We start from the raw sequence: 12,931 nt of genomic DNA, 5'->3' as shown, positions 1-12,931 counted from the left end.
CACCTTGGCCTCCCAAAGTGCTGGGATTATAGGCATGAACCACCGCTCCTGGCCCATCTTAGTTTTTCCAAAAAGTACAATCACAAGCTGAAGTCCAGGCCATAATGGGGAAGAACAGGGTACTAAGGGAACATCTGTCAGGGAAACTGACCACACGTAGGGCCCAGAAAGCGCCTGAAGAAGCAAGAAAGGGCCACGCATGGGGGCTCACACCTGTAATCACAGCACTTTGGGAGGCCCAGGCAGGAAGATCACCTGAGCCCAGAAGGTGGAGACCAGCCTGGGGGACATGGTGAAACCCCTTCTCTACAAAATATTTTTTTTTGAGACAGAGTCTTGCTCTGTTATCCAGGCTGGAGTGCAATAGCGCAGTCTTGGCTCACTGCAACCTCCGCCTCCCGGGTTCACGATTCTCCTGCCTTAGCCTCCCAAGTAGCTGGGTACTCCAGGTGCGTGCCACCACATCCGGCTAATTTCTGTGTTTTTAGTAGAGACAGGGTTTTACTATGTTGGCCAGGTTTGTCTTGAACTCCTGACCTCGTGATCCATCCATCTCGGCCTCCCAGTGTGCTGGGATTACAGGCATGAGTCACCATGCCTGGCTCTTTACAAATTAGCTGGGAGTGGTAGTGTACCACTGCACTCCAGTCTGGGGAACAGAGCAAGACTCTGTGTCAAAAAAAAAAAAAAAAAGTTGTGTGTGTGTGTTTTTTTTCACCCCAGAGCGCAGAGGGTTATCACACGTGGAAAGAGCTGGGACTCTGGAGTCAGATGGGGGCAATGGATCCTCAGTGCTGCGAATTACTCGCTGGGTGACCTTGAGCACAGTTCACAGCCTCTTTGAGACTCAGTTTCTCCATTTGAAAAATGGGTTAATCCATAGTTGCTGTTATAAAGATTAAGTGAGATAATACATGTAAAGTGCCTTGCCCAGGGCCTGGAGGTGGTGTGTTGAGGAGCAAGGGCTGGCTGCTATTATTAGTAGTAGAATGCCTCATCCCCTTCTGCTGCCCTTCCTCCCCTAGCCCAAGCTCACAGTTCTCCAGGTCAGAATGCCTAAACAATTCTAATAGCTACTATTTATGGAGTTCCTATTACATACTAAAGCTTTACATATGTTAATGAAGTCCTTATAACAACCCAACACCGAAGTCCTATTGCTATTCCCATTTCAAAGATGAGGAAATTGAGCTCAGAGGAGTTGTTACATGCCTGCGGCCATGGACTAGGAAATGTCAAGGCAGAATCTAAAGGAATTTAAACTTTTGCTCTTTCAAATACCACAGGCTGCTTTCCTGACCCCTTTCTTCCTGCTTTACTCCCACCTGTCTATAAAGCCCTGATCCTTTAAGAAACCCTCCAGGATTTCATTCCAGGGTAGACTGTGTCCTGCCTCATCTGTGTGTTTTCTTGTTTTGTTTTGTTTTGTTTTTAATAGAGACAGGGTTTCGCCATGTTGCCCAGTCTGGTCTCAAACTCCTGGAGTGATCCACCCACCTCAGCCTCCCAAAGTGCTGAGATTATAGGCAGGAGCCACCACACCCGGCCTCATCTGTGTTTTTTAAAACACAGCTGGGTGCAGGCAAGGGACTCAATCTGGGAAAATGACCTCTGACCACTGCAATTGCCCAGAACTGGGCACATGATTCAAGTGGATCCAATCAGGGTTCTTTCTCAGGTCTTTTGCTTTTCTTTCCTTTTTTCCAAAAGAGTTGAAGGCTGAGCATGGTGGTTCACACCTGTGATCCCAGCACTTTGGGAGGCCAAGACAATGGATCACCTGAGGTCAGGAGTTTGAGACCAGCCTGGCCATCATGGCAAAACCCCGTCTCTACTAAAAATACAGAAATTAGCCAGGCGTGCGTGGTGGTGAACACCTGTAATCTCAGCTACTTGGGAGGCTGAGGCACAAGAATCGCTTGAACACGGAAGCGGAGGTTGCAGTGAGCTGAGATCATACCACTGCACTCCAGACTGAGCGACAGAGCGAGACTCCATTTCAAAAAAAAATAAACATTGACTTCGTGTAGCCCTCTCATTCCATAGATGAGAAAACTAAGGTTGAGAAGAGGTAGCCGCACCCCTCTGGAGACTTGCCAGTTTCTGGGTCTCTACCTAGCACTTGGAAAAGAAAGAACCCAGGACACCTCTCTGAGCATGTGCTGTGCCAATAGGGCTGTTGGTATCAATTCTCACCAAAGCAAACCCAAATCCTTCTTGGCCGAGAGGCTCAGCGTGGCTGGTCCCTGGATGTTCCATCCAGCAGGCTTCTCAGAGAGGGCCCAGAGAGTCTGTGGTGCTGACGGGCAGGAGCTTGCCAACAATAGCCCTGTGGGTCCAGAGCTGCTGCAGGGCTGGGACCGGAGGGGGCTTGGGCAAGCATCACCTCCATGGCTGTGGAAGGGCCTGGCCATGAGGGTTTACAAGCAGGGGCTCCCATAGGCCTGCATTCAAATCTCAGCCCAGTGCTGCCTCCTACCTGCATGACCTCGAGCAAATCTGAACTTCAGTTTTCTTTTTTCTTTTTCCTTTTTTTTTTTTTTTTTTTTTTTTTGAGACAGAGTCTTGCTCTGTCACCCAGGCTAGAGTGCAGTGGCGCGATCTCAACTCACTGCAATCTCCATCTCCCGGGTTCAAGTGATTATCCTGCCTCAGCCCCGAGAGTAGCTGGGATTAGAGGCGCGTGCCACCATGCCCGGCTAATTTTTTGTATTTTAGTAGAGACAGGGTTTCACCATGTTGGCTAGAACCTGTCTCAAGAAAAAAAAAAAAAGACCAGCCTGACCAACACAGAGAAACTCCATCTCTACTAAATATACAAAAATAGCTGGGCGTGGTGGCGCATGCCTGTAATCCCAGCTACTCGGGGGCTGAGGCAGGATAATCGCTTGAATTCGAGAGGTGGAGGTTGCAGTGAGCCGAGATCGCACCATTGCACTCCAGCCTGGGCGACAAGAGTGAAACTCCGTCTCAAAAACAAAAAAGTGCAGTATTTCTGGTTTGTTTGTTATTACCAATTTGGGGCATTTTTCCACTTCTAATCAGGAGGCATTCAATATGAGGGGCATCAGGAAGGCCCCATGGTTTGCCCCACCAAACTCCCAGGGTTTGTAGTTGTGCATGTGGCCATTCAGATTTAAATTAATTAAAATTAAGCAAAGTATAAAGCTCAGCTCCTCAGCCACACTAGCTAGCTACATTGAGAGTATTCAATTGCCACATAGAGCTAGGGGCTACTGCATTAAACAGCACAGAGCATTTCTGTCATCACAAAAGTTCTGTTGGACAGCACTGTGAGTCTAGAATGTTCTATTAAAATGCCAATAGCTGAAGGAAAGACGCTTCCAGCAGCAGGTCCTAGGATGCCCCCATGATGCCCTTGCTGGTTCTCCTTCCTTCCAAAAGCCAAGAGACTCCAGAATATTCCCAAACTACTGCTCTACCTGGCAGACTGAAAGTGCCACTGGAGAAGGGAAGGGACTGAGCTCTGCCTAACTGTCCACACAGGTAGCACCTCTCAGCCCCACCCAGCAGTCTGAGACCCGCCTCCTCCCAGATGCACCTCACACCAACCCTTCCAGTTGCCCCTGTCCCCAAGCAAGTGACACCACATCTCTCAAGGAACCCATGCCAGAACCTGGCATGCTTCCCCAGTCTTTTCTCTCACTTCCCTCTACCCCTTCCCTCATAGGTTGCCCAAACATCATGACTCTGCTTTCTAACCAGGCCTTGACTTTGCCCCCTTTGTCTCTAGCTCCTCTGCAACTCAGGCCTCCCCCACGCTCGCCCGGACACCTGATCAACCAGGAGCCCTGGCTCATCCTCCTCCAGGCCACCACTCGTCTAGAGCAAGCTTCTAAAGCACTTGGGTGATCATACCCCTCTCTGCCCCAGGACGCTACACAGGGTCCCACCACCCACTGTTCAAGTCCAAGGGGCTCTGGGATCCAGAAAAACCTCCCCCTCTGCCTATGCTCCTTGCTTCTCAGCTGCTTGGGAGGGCCAAGGATTCCTAAAGATGCTGTTCACACTCTGGCCCTTAACTTCCCTTCCACCCCTGCCTGGGACATCCCCTTGTGATCCCCTGCTTCCTCGCCTCTTCCCTCAGCAGTCAGCCCAGGCTGAATCTCAACCTCAGATCTAGCCTCTCCACACCACCCTGGCCCACCCGGGGCCCCATCCAGGCCTTTATCAGAGCACATATCACAGCATCCCACAACGGCTGGTTATGTCTGTCTTCCTCTCTACCCTGTCAGTTCCTTCAAAGCAAGAACATTGTGTTCCTCCCTGCAGCCCCCAAGCCTGGCTCCTCGAAGGGCTTCAATAACTGTTTGTACAACGAAACCAACCTGCCCTGTGAGACTGGCCCTGTTCACTCCCGTTGGACAGATGAGGAAAGTGGAGCTCACAGAATGAAAGATGCTTGCCCGAGGTCTCCCAGTGCATAAGTGGCAGCACCAGGATGCCGCCTCAGGCCCCCATAGAGAGGGCGGAGTGTCCCAGCCGTTCAGAAGAGGGAAAATGCATTATTCCTTGGTACAAGGAAGCTCGTATTGATTTTTTCCTCTTTTTTATCTTTTTTTTTTTTTTTTTTTTTTTTTTGAGACAGAGTCTCACTGTGTTGCCAGGCTGGAGTGCAATGGCGCTATCTCAGCTCACTGCAACCTCCGCCTCCTGGGTTCAAGCAATTCTCCTGCCTTAGCCTCCCGAGTAGCTGGGATTACAGGTACCTACCATCATGCCCAGCTAATTGTTTGTATTTTTGTGGAGACGGGGTTTCACCATGTTGGCCAGGCTGGTCTTGAACTTTTGACCTCAGGTAATCCGCCTGCCTTGGCCTCCCAAAGTGCTGGGATTACAGGTGTGAGCCATCACTCCTGGACGATTTTTTTCCTCTTATTCGGAACTCATGCCTGCTTGCTATTAATATTCTAGCAGCTGCAGTGAATCCCAATACGTGCAAGTGGAAAAGTCCCCCTTAACCTTTCTCCTCAGGCCCACTCAGCAAAGGTGACCACTTGGTAGCCACTTTGTGTGAGGCATTCCAGAGATCTGGTGAGGCAGCTATCTACAAATATTTATACACACACATTCATATATGGTTTCAGTCACAAAATGGGGTCATTCTCTCCCCTGGCCTATCATTTAGGGCACTGGAACACGATTGCATGTGGCTCCGTTTTTGAGGGTCCAGGGGATGGACAGGGAGGCTCTGCATTATTTTGCTTTTACCAACATTGCAGCATGAACTTTTTTTTACTCAGGGCCTTGGGTGAATATCTCCATCAGATGAATCCTGAGAAGTAGTATGCATGGGTCACAGTGTGGCTCACGTGTTTCTTGGGAGGGTCGCATGCATTTTTCCTCATTTATATTATTATTTTATTCTTTGTAGACAGGGGGTCTCGCTATGTTGCCCAGGCTGGTGTTGAACTCCTGAGCTCAAGCCATCCTCCAGCCTGCCAAAGTGCTGGGATTATAGGCATGAGCCACCGTGCCTGGCCCATCATGCAATTAAATGCTTGAAGCCTGCCCTCATAGTAACATGTTGCACTAAATATAATGCCTCGGAGGCTGTGTCCCTCCCTGTCTGTCCCTCCCCGCTGCCTGTTCTGAGTTTCTAGAGTCCACGTCTCAGAGGCTCCAGCCTGGACTCTGGTCTTTCTGCAACTCCCTGCCCTGTTCTCAAGTCCCCCTGTTGTCATCCACTGCCTAGGCTGGCACCACGGTCTGAGGCTGTCACCTGGGAGACCCAGGAGAGGCCTGGAGCAGTCCCAGTGGGCTCAGGGCTCCTGGGGCCTGAGGAACCAGAGGCACTGAAGCCACGGCAGGGAGGCCCCGCCTGTGTGATGGGTGGTAGGAGCAAAAGAAATCCTTTCTGTAACGACAGCGTTGGGATGAGAGCATGTGTGGGAAGGGATGTGTGTGACAGAGTGCGTGAGGCTTCCGTGTGGCTCTGTGAGTGGGGGTGAGCCAGCATGACAGCATGTGCGGTGGTGTGTGGGAGACACGCTCTGCGTGAGTTTTGGGGCGGTTGTGTCAGGCGTTATGTAAGGGAGGCGCTCCCTGGGGCCAACAAACCGCAGTGGTGTAACCGCCAGGCCAGCAGGGAAGAAGGGAAAATGTAAACACCATTCTGTGCCTTTCCCTGCCCTGCCACAGGCCCTTGCGGTCCTGCCTTCCCACCACCTGAGGCCCCATGGGCTGGCTGGAGGGTGATGTTGGGGGTGTGCAGGCTGAGGCCGAGGGTCCCAAGAGCTCCATAGGTGTGCACATCTGCAGCTCTTGATCCTGGCCTAAGGGATAGCACCAAAGGAGAGCCCAGCCAGGGCCTAACTGGGCTTCTCCTAGTCAGTTGCAGGTCATGCATTCCCTACGAGTGAGGTGTGCAGCCTTCCCCACCCCACAGCACTCCTCTCTTTAAAGCCTCCAGGGTCTCCTGTGTCCCAGAGGCCTCTGCCTGGCATAGGAGCCCCTTGCCCTGCAATGAACCAGCTTGGGGCTCATGGCTCACCTGTTCACACCTGTACGGTGGCCTCAGGGCCAGCTGTCTGTGTCTCTCACATACACTCAAAGGTGCACCTCCTCCCTGCCCCGCTCCACATCCTGGTCCAGACACCTTCCTTCCCACCAGCTCCCAGTGTCCAGCCTTTCAGCCTGGCACCTGAGGCTCCCTCTTCTAGGACGCAGCCCTGTCTGCTCCAGGCCAGAGGCCTTGCTCCCCACTCTGAAAACTCCTGAGGCTCCTGTGGACACATAACTGGAGAGCTGGCCAAGCTCAATACCCCCTGTTCTCCAGTTGCTCATTTTAATAACAATGGACATGGCCAGGTGCAGTGGCTCACACCTGTAATCCCAGCACTTTGGGAGGCTGAGACAGGAGAATCACTTGAACCTGGGAGCCAGAGGTTGCAGTGAGCTGAGATTGTGCCACTGCACTCCAGCCTGGGTGACAGACCAAGACTCCATCTCAATAATAATAATAACAAGAATAATAATAATAATAGTGGCCATAATTTATGGAGTATACTCTGTGAAATCCCCTCCCTCAAGGTGTTCTTATTATGCCATGCCGTCCTTGAAACAATCCTAGAAGGCGGCGTTCTAACCATTATGGGAGCCAGAACCCCAGCAGAGAGAGGTTAAGTGAATCATCCACAGTTATGCAGCCACACCTAGAAGTGGCTGGTGGCAGAACCTGTATTCACAGTCTCCTGTGGCTGAGCCCCATTTCCCCACACCTCTAAGCTCTTGGGGAGCAGCAACTCTCCTGCCTCCCGCCCCCCACCTTCCCCAACATGGGGCCAGCTGGGTGGCCACAAGATACTCAAATCAAGGCTGTGGCTTACTCAGTGACTGCATGCAGTTGGTGCCATCTAAATGCTAGTTGATTAACTGAACAGGATTGAACGCAATCTTTTACTTGGAACAATAGAGTGAAATGTTGAGAGAAGGAGCTCTGGAGTCACTCAGCTGCATGACTTTAGGGAACTGACAGACCCCGCTGAGCCTCAGTTTCCTCATCTGCAAGATGGGAATCGCCATTGTGTCTTCCACACAAGGTTACTGAGAGAATTCCTGCGACGCTGGGTGTGATGGGCTTGGCTCCGTGCCTGGCACACATTTTGCAGTCACAAATGTCAACTGCTACTGCTCTATTTTCGGGGTAGAGCTGGGGCAAGTATTTCCCCCGATATTAACGGTGAGGAAAACTGAGGCCCAGAGAAACCCTTTTTCCAAGTTCCTGCAGGACTTGGACTGCACCTGCAAATTGCTGATTCCCAGCCTGGAACCATTAACAACAGGCCAGCATTTTTTATCCAGGTCAGTGTGGACAGAGGCAGTGGAGTCAGTGGAGGAAAATATTTTTCTAGACCTTACAAACATTTCTGATCAGCAAGAGGGCAGTGTCCTCTTGGAAAGATAGTACTCTCATTTTTCTACCCCTGTGAAGGAGGGATTAATCAAGGAGGGCTTCCAGGAAGAGGTGAGCATCAACCCTGTCTCCTTAAAGGAGGAAGACACTGTGGCACAGGCTCCAAATGCTTGCAGGTGAATTTGGCCTGGGCATCTATGCTCCCTCCATGATGGGTTTCCTTCAGGCATCAGACATGGAGCCACAGGGATGGGCCCTCCTGCCCTGTCTCAGACAGGCTCCAGGCCCTTCAAGGGAGGCTGAGCCTGTCTCTTCAGGGTGACCTGCCCTATCAGCCCTCCAATCCTGGAGGACCTCCAGCCTGGCCTGGCCTGGGGTCCACAGGCTGTACCTGAGCACTGTACCTCTATCCCCCTGTTTTCCCCCATCCCTTTCCAACGTAGGGCTTTGGGAGAATCTCCCCCAAAAGTCCACTTCTTTTTTTTTTTTTTTTGAGAAAGTCTTGCTCTGTCTCCCAGGCTGGAGTGCAGTGGTGTGATCTTGGCTCACTGCAACCTCCACCTCCTGGGTTCAAGTGATTCTCCTGCCTCAGCTTCCCGAGTAGTTGGGAATTACAGGTGCCTGCCACTGTGCCCGGCTAATTTTTGTATTTTCAGTAGAGACGGGGTTTCACCATGCTGGCCAGGCCGGTCTCAAACTCCCGACCTCAGGCGATCCACCTTCCTTGGCCTCCCAAACTGCTGGGATTACAGGCATGATCCACCGTGCCTGGCCCCCAAAGCCCACTTCTGTCATCTCACTCCTGTCTGCTCTTATGGTCAAGTCCTAGCTTCTGCACCTGGCATCCCAGTCTAGGCCCCTGCACCTGGCCCTGCACTCCTGCAACCCCTGCTGACCTGTAGCTAACATTGCAGCAGCTCCCCCGCCCTCCACTCCTCCCCTCTTTTGCTGTTTCTCCACAGCCTCCTCACCAGTCAGCACACTATAGAGTTTACAGATTTGTCTTCATTGTCTGTCTCCCACTAAAATGTCAGCTACAGGAATTTGGGGAGGGGGAGAGGAGGGGTCTTTTTTCACTGTGCTCAACAAATACTTGAAGGGATGACTGCATGATCTCCAGCCTCCTGCCATCGCACACTCATGCCAGGCACCTTTACCCTGACGCTGTTATGCCCTTGCGCCAGTGTCCTCCCGATGCCTTTGGCTGAATCATGCTACCTCTTGCAGAAAGGCTTCCGGGATTATACCTGCCCACAGCCCAGCCTCCCCTCTCTGACCTCATTACAGTGCAGAGGGTTGTTCTCCCCTTCCCCAAGCTCAGGTGGATTTCAGAGGAAGAAGGTGGACAGGGCAGGTCCGCTGCCTGGGACAGTGCAGGGACCAGGTGTGCATAGTCCCAGGCTTGGGAGGCCAGGGCTCCTGTAACCCACCAACTTTGTCCAAGGGTGGGAAATGAGTCCTATACTTTCTCCTGTTTTGACCCTAAGAGCCTTTCGCTCCAAGTTCAACTTCAGCTAAACCTGTGGCAGGGGAGCCCACAATTGAAGTAGGAGGTGTCTTGTAACCCAGGTGGGCTGCTCAGCTCTAGGAAGGCCAGGCTCTGACCCAGAGACCCTGTAGCCAAGGCTCTGCCTTGGTGGCTTCTCATGAGCTGGAGGTTCAGGACCCCCTTGACCTTGGAATCCTTCCCTGAGCACACACAAAACAGTCTTGCTCTCTTGTCCAGGCTGGTGTGCACTGTCACAATCTTGGCTCACTGCAACCTCCACCTCCCGGGCTCAAGCCATCCTCCTGCCTCAGCCTCCCAAGTAGCTGGGATTATAGGCACACACCACTATGCCCGGCTAATTTTTTGTGTGTTTTTAGTAGAGACGGGGTTTCACCATGTTGGCCAGGCTGGTCTCGAACTCCTGGCCTCAAGTGATCCTTCCGCCTCGGTCTCCCAAAGTGTTGGAATTACAGGCGTGAGCCACCACGCCTGGCCATCCCTGAGCATTCTTGAGAGAAGCTGTCACCAGGCAGGCTGTGCTTCCCAGGGAGCGCACAGATGGGAGGGAGATAGAAAATTATCTTCTCAAAGAAACCCAAGCCAGGGAGGCAGGTGAGTGAAAACCAGAGAGATAGAAGGTGAGATGACTCAGGAGTTACTTGGTCCTGGCCCAAGCACAGGGCAGCAGGGGAGCTGGGAGTCCAGGGGAGAGGTGGCCTGAGGCTGGATCTGGGGCCACAGGCCCTTGGGTGGAGAACGTCCTCCTCAGAGCAAGCCGGGGCCGCCGGCCTCAGAGGTCTTTCAGGGCCTAGGATGGTGGCGTCTTCTTCCCTCTGGCTCCCCTTCACTGGGCCCATGCAGTCCCCACCTTCATGCATCCTGGGGAATGGGAACTGGAATGAGTCCCATGAATTGGAACGGCCAGCCTCCCTCGGCAGTAAAATAGTCTCTTGTGCAAGGATTAAATGGCATACAATACATAAAATACACCTTGCCTGGCACACAGTGGCACTAAGTCATGTCAGGGCCTTGCCCCACACCCCTGGTGGGCACCATCCCTGGAGATTTCCCCATGGTCACTTCTTCTAGTGAAGCCGGAGTCCACAGAGAGCCTCTCTGCATGGGGCTCCATGGAGGAAGAGGGATGCAGAGGGCTTGAGACCCCTCGCGCTGCCCAGGAGGGGTGGGTGAGCTCTTGCACCTGTACCTTACCCAGTTTGGGAGGTCCCTTCACTTCCCTAGGCCCCTATTCACCCCGAGCTCCTTCTCAGCCAGCCTCCTCCAGCCAGCCCAACGCTCCTATCCCTGGAAACTCCTTCAGGCTCCTGCCCTCCCACAGCAATCGCGTCCCCCACCATGTCCCAGAGCACAGTCTCTGGGCCGCTCCCTTCCATTCTGGAGGTCCTGCTTGGTGTGTTCTTGGGCCAGGTCCTCAATCACTACGCCTTGTTTCCTCATCTCTTATTCCCTTACCTTTACTCTTCCCTGGAGATACAAGAGGGGAAATGTGCTCATCAAATAGTCACCGAGTTCCAGAGGGGTATAAGAAGCCCTGTATTAGGCCACACTGTCTTTTTAAAATTTCTACCTCCAGCCGGGTACAGTGGCTCACGCCTACAATCCCAGCACTTTCGGAGTCTGAGGTGGGAGAATCGCTTGAGGCTAGGAGTTTGAGACCAACCTGGGCAACATGGAGAAACCCCATCTCTACAAAAAATAGAAAAATTAGCTGGGCATGGTGGTGCGTGCCTGTAGTCCCAGCTGCTTGGGAGGCTTAGATGGGAGGATCACCTGAGTCTGGGACGTGGAGGTTGCAGTGAGCTGAGACTGCACCACACCACTTCAATCCAGCCTGAGCCACACAGTGAAACTCTGTCTAAAATAAAATAAAATAAAATAAAATAAAATAAAATAAAATAAATAACATAAATAAAATAAAATTCCCTAACAAGAGCCTGATCACAGGTGGCCTGTTTGCAGGAGACCAGCCCCATGACAGCATGTCTGCGAAATGATAGATTCTGTGTGGTCAGAAGGATGTTTAAGCTGTCAGGTAAAGTTAAAAGAGCTTGAAAGACTGGGCAAGGTAGCTCATGCCTGTAATCCCAGCATTTTGGGAGGCTGAGGCAGGAGGATTGTTGAGGCCAGGAGTTCGAGACCAGCCTGAGAAACATAGGCAAGACCCAGTCTCAAAAAAAAAACCAAAAAGGCCAGGCGCAGTGGTGGCTCACTCCTGTAATCCCAGCACTATGGGAGGCTGAGTCGGGCGGGTCACTTGAAGCCAAGAGTTCAAGACCAGTCTGGCCAAAGAACTTTGGTAGAGACGGGGTTCTATAGAGATGGAAACCCATCTCTACCAAAAATACAAGAAGTAGCCAAGCATGGTGGCACACACCTGTAGTCCCAGCTACTTGGGAGGCTGAAGTGGGCGAATTGCTTGAACCCAGGAGGCGGAGGTTGCAGTGAGCAGAGATTGTACCACTGCACTCCAGCCTGGGGGACAGAACGAGACCCTGTCCAAAAAAAAAAAAAAAAAAAAAAGGCCAGGTGCAGTGGCTCACGCCTGTAATCCTAGCACTTTGGGAGGCCAAGGCAGCAGGATCACTTGAGCCCAGGAGTTCAGCCTGGGCAACATAGTGGGACCCCATCTCCATGCGTGTAGTCCCAGCTACTCAGGAGGCTAAGGTGGGAGGATCACTTGTGCCTGGGAGGTGGAGGCTACAGTAAACCTTGATCACACCACTGCACTCTAGCCTGGATGACAGAACAAGACCCTGTCCCCCCCAAAAAAAAAGCAAGGAAAGAACCATGTGTTACAGCACCTCCTCTTTGGCTGAACATTCTCTTTAACAGACACACATGGATACATATACACTAGTGTGGGCATGACATTTTTTTCTGGCAGGCTACATGAGAAACTATTAAGCGGGCACCTTCAATGAAAGGTTGGGAAAAGAGGGGAGAGTTTTATCTTCATTTTATACTTTTTGTTTGACTTTCCTACCATGTGCATATATTGTTACTATTTTTTATTAGATTTTATTTTTGGGACAGAGTCACCCATGCTAGAGTGCAATAGCGCAATCTCGGCTCACTGCAACCTCTGCCTCCCGGATTCAGGCAATTCTCGTGCCTCTGGGTAGCTGGGATTACAGGCACGCGCCACTATGCCCGGCTAATTTTTTGTATTTTTGTAGAGACAGGTTTTTGTCATGTTGGTCAGGCTGGTCTCAAACTCCTGACCTCATCATCCGCCCGCCTCGGCCTCCCAAAGTGCTGGGATTACAGGCGTGAGCCACCGGGCCCGGCCTTTTATTATTTTTTTAAATGTCCAACAGATGTTATCTGAGTACTTGGGATGAGGGGCCTTTCTGTTCTTTTTCTGTGGTGTCAAAGAAGAAAACGGTAATGGAGGCCGGGCGCGGCGGCTCACGCCTGTAATCCCAGCACTTTGGGAGGCCGAGACGGGCGGATCACGAAGTCAGGAGATCGAGACCATCCTGGCTAACACGGTGAAACCCCGTTCTTACTAAAAAATACAAAAAACTAGCCGGGCGAGGTGGCGG

Source organism: Theropithecus gelada, chromosome 13, assembly GCF_003255815.1.
Source record: "Theropithecus gelada isolate Dixy chromosome 13, Tgel_1.0, whole genome shotgun sequence".
Classification (NCBI taxonomy): domain Eukaryota; kingdom Metazoa; phylum Chordata; class Mammalia; order Primates; family Cercopithecidae; genus Theropithecus; species Theropithecus gelada.
This window is presented reverse-complemented; position numbering follows the sequence as displayed.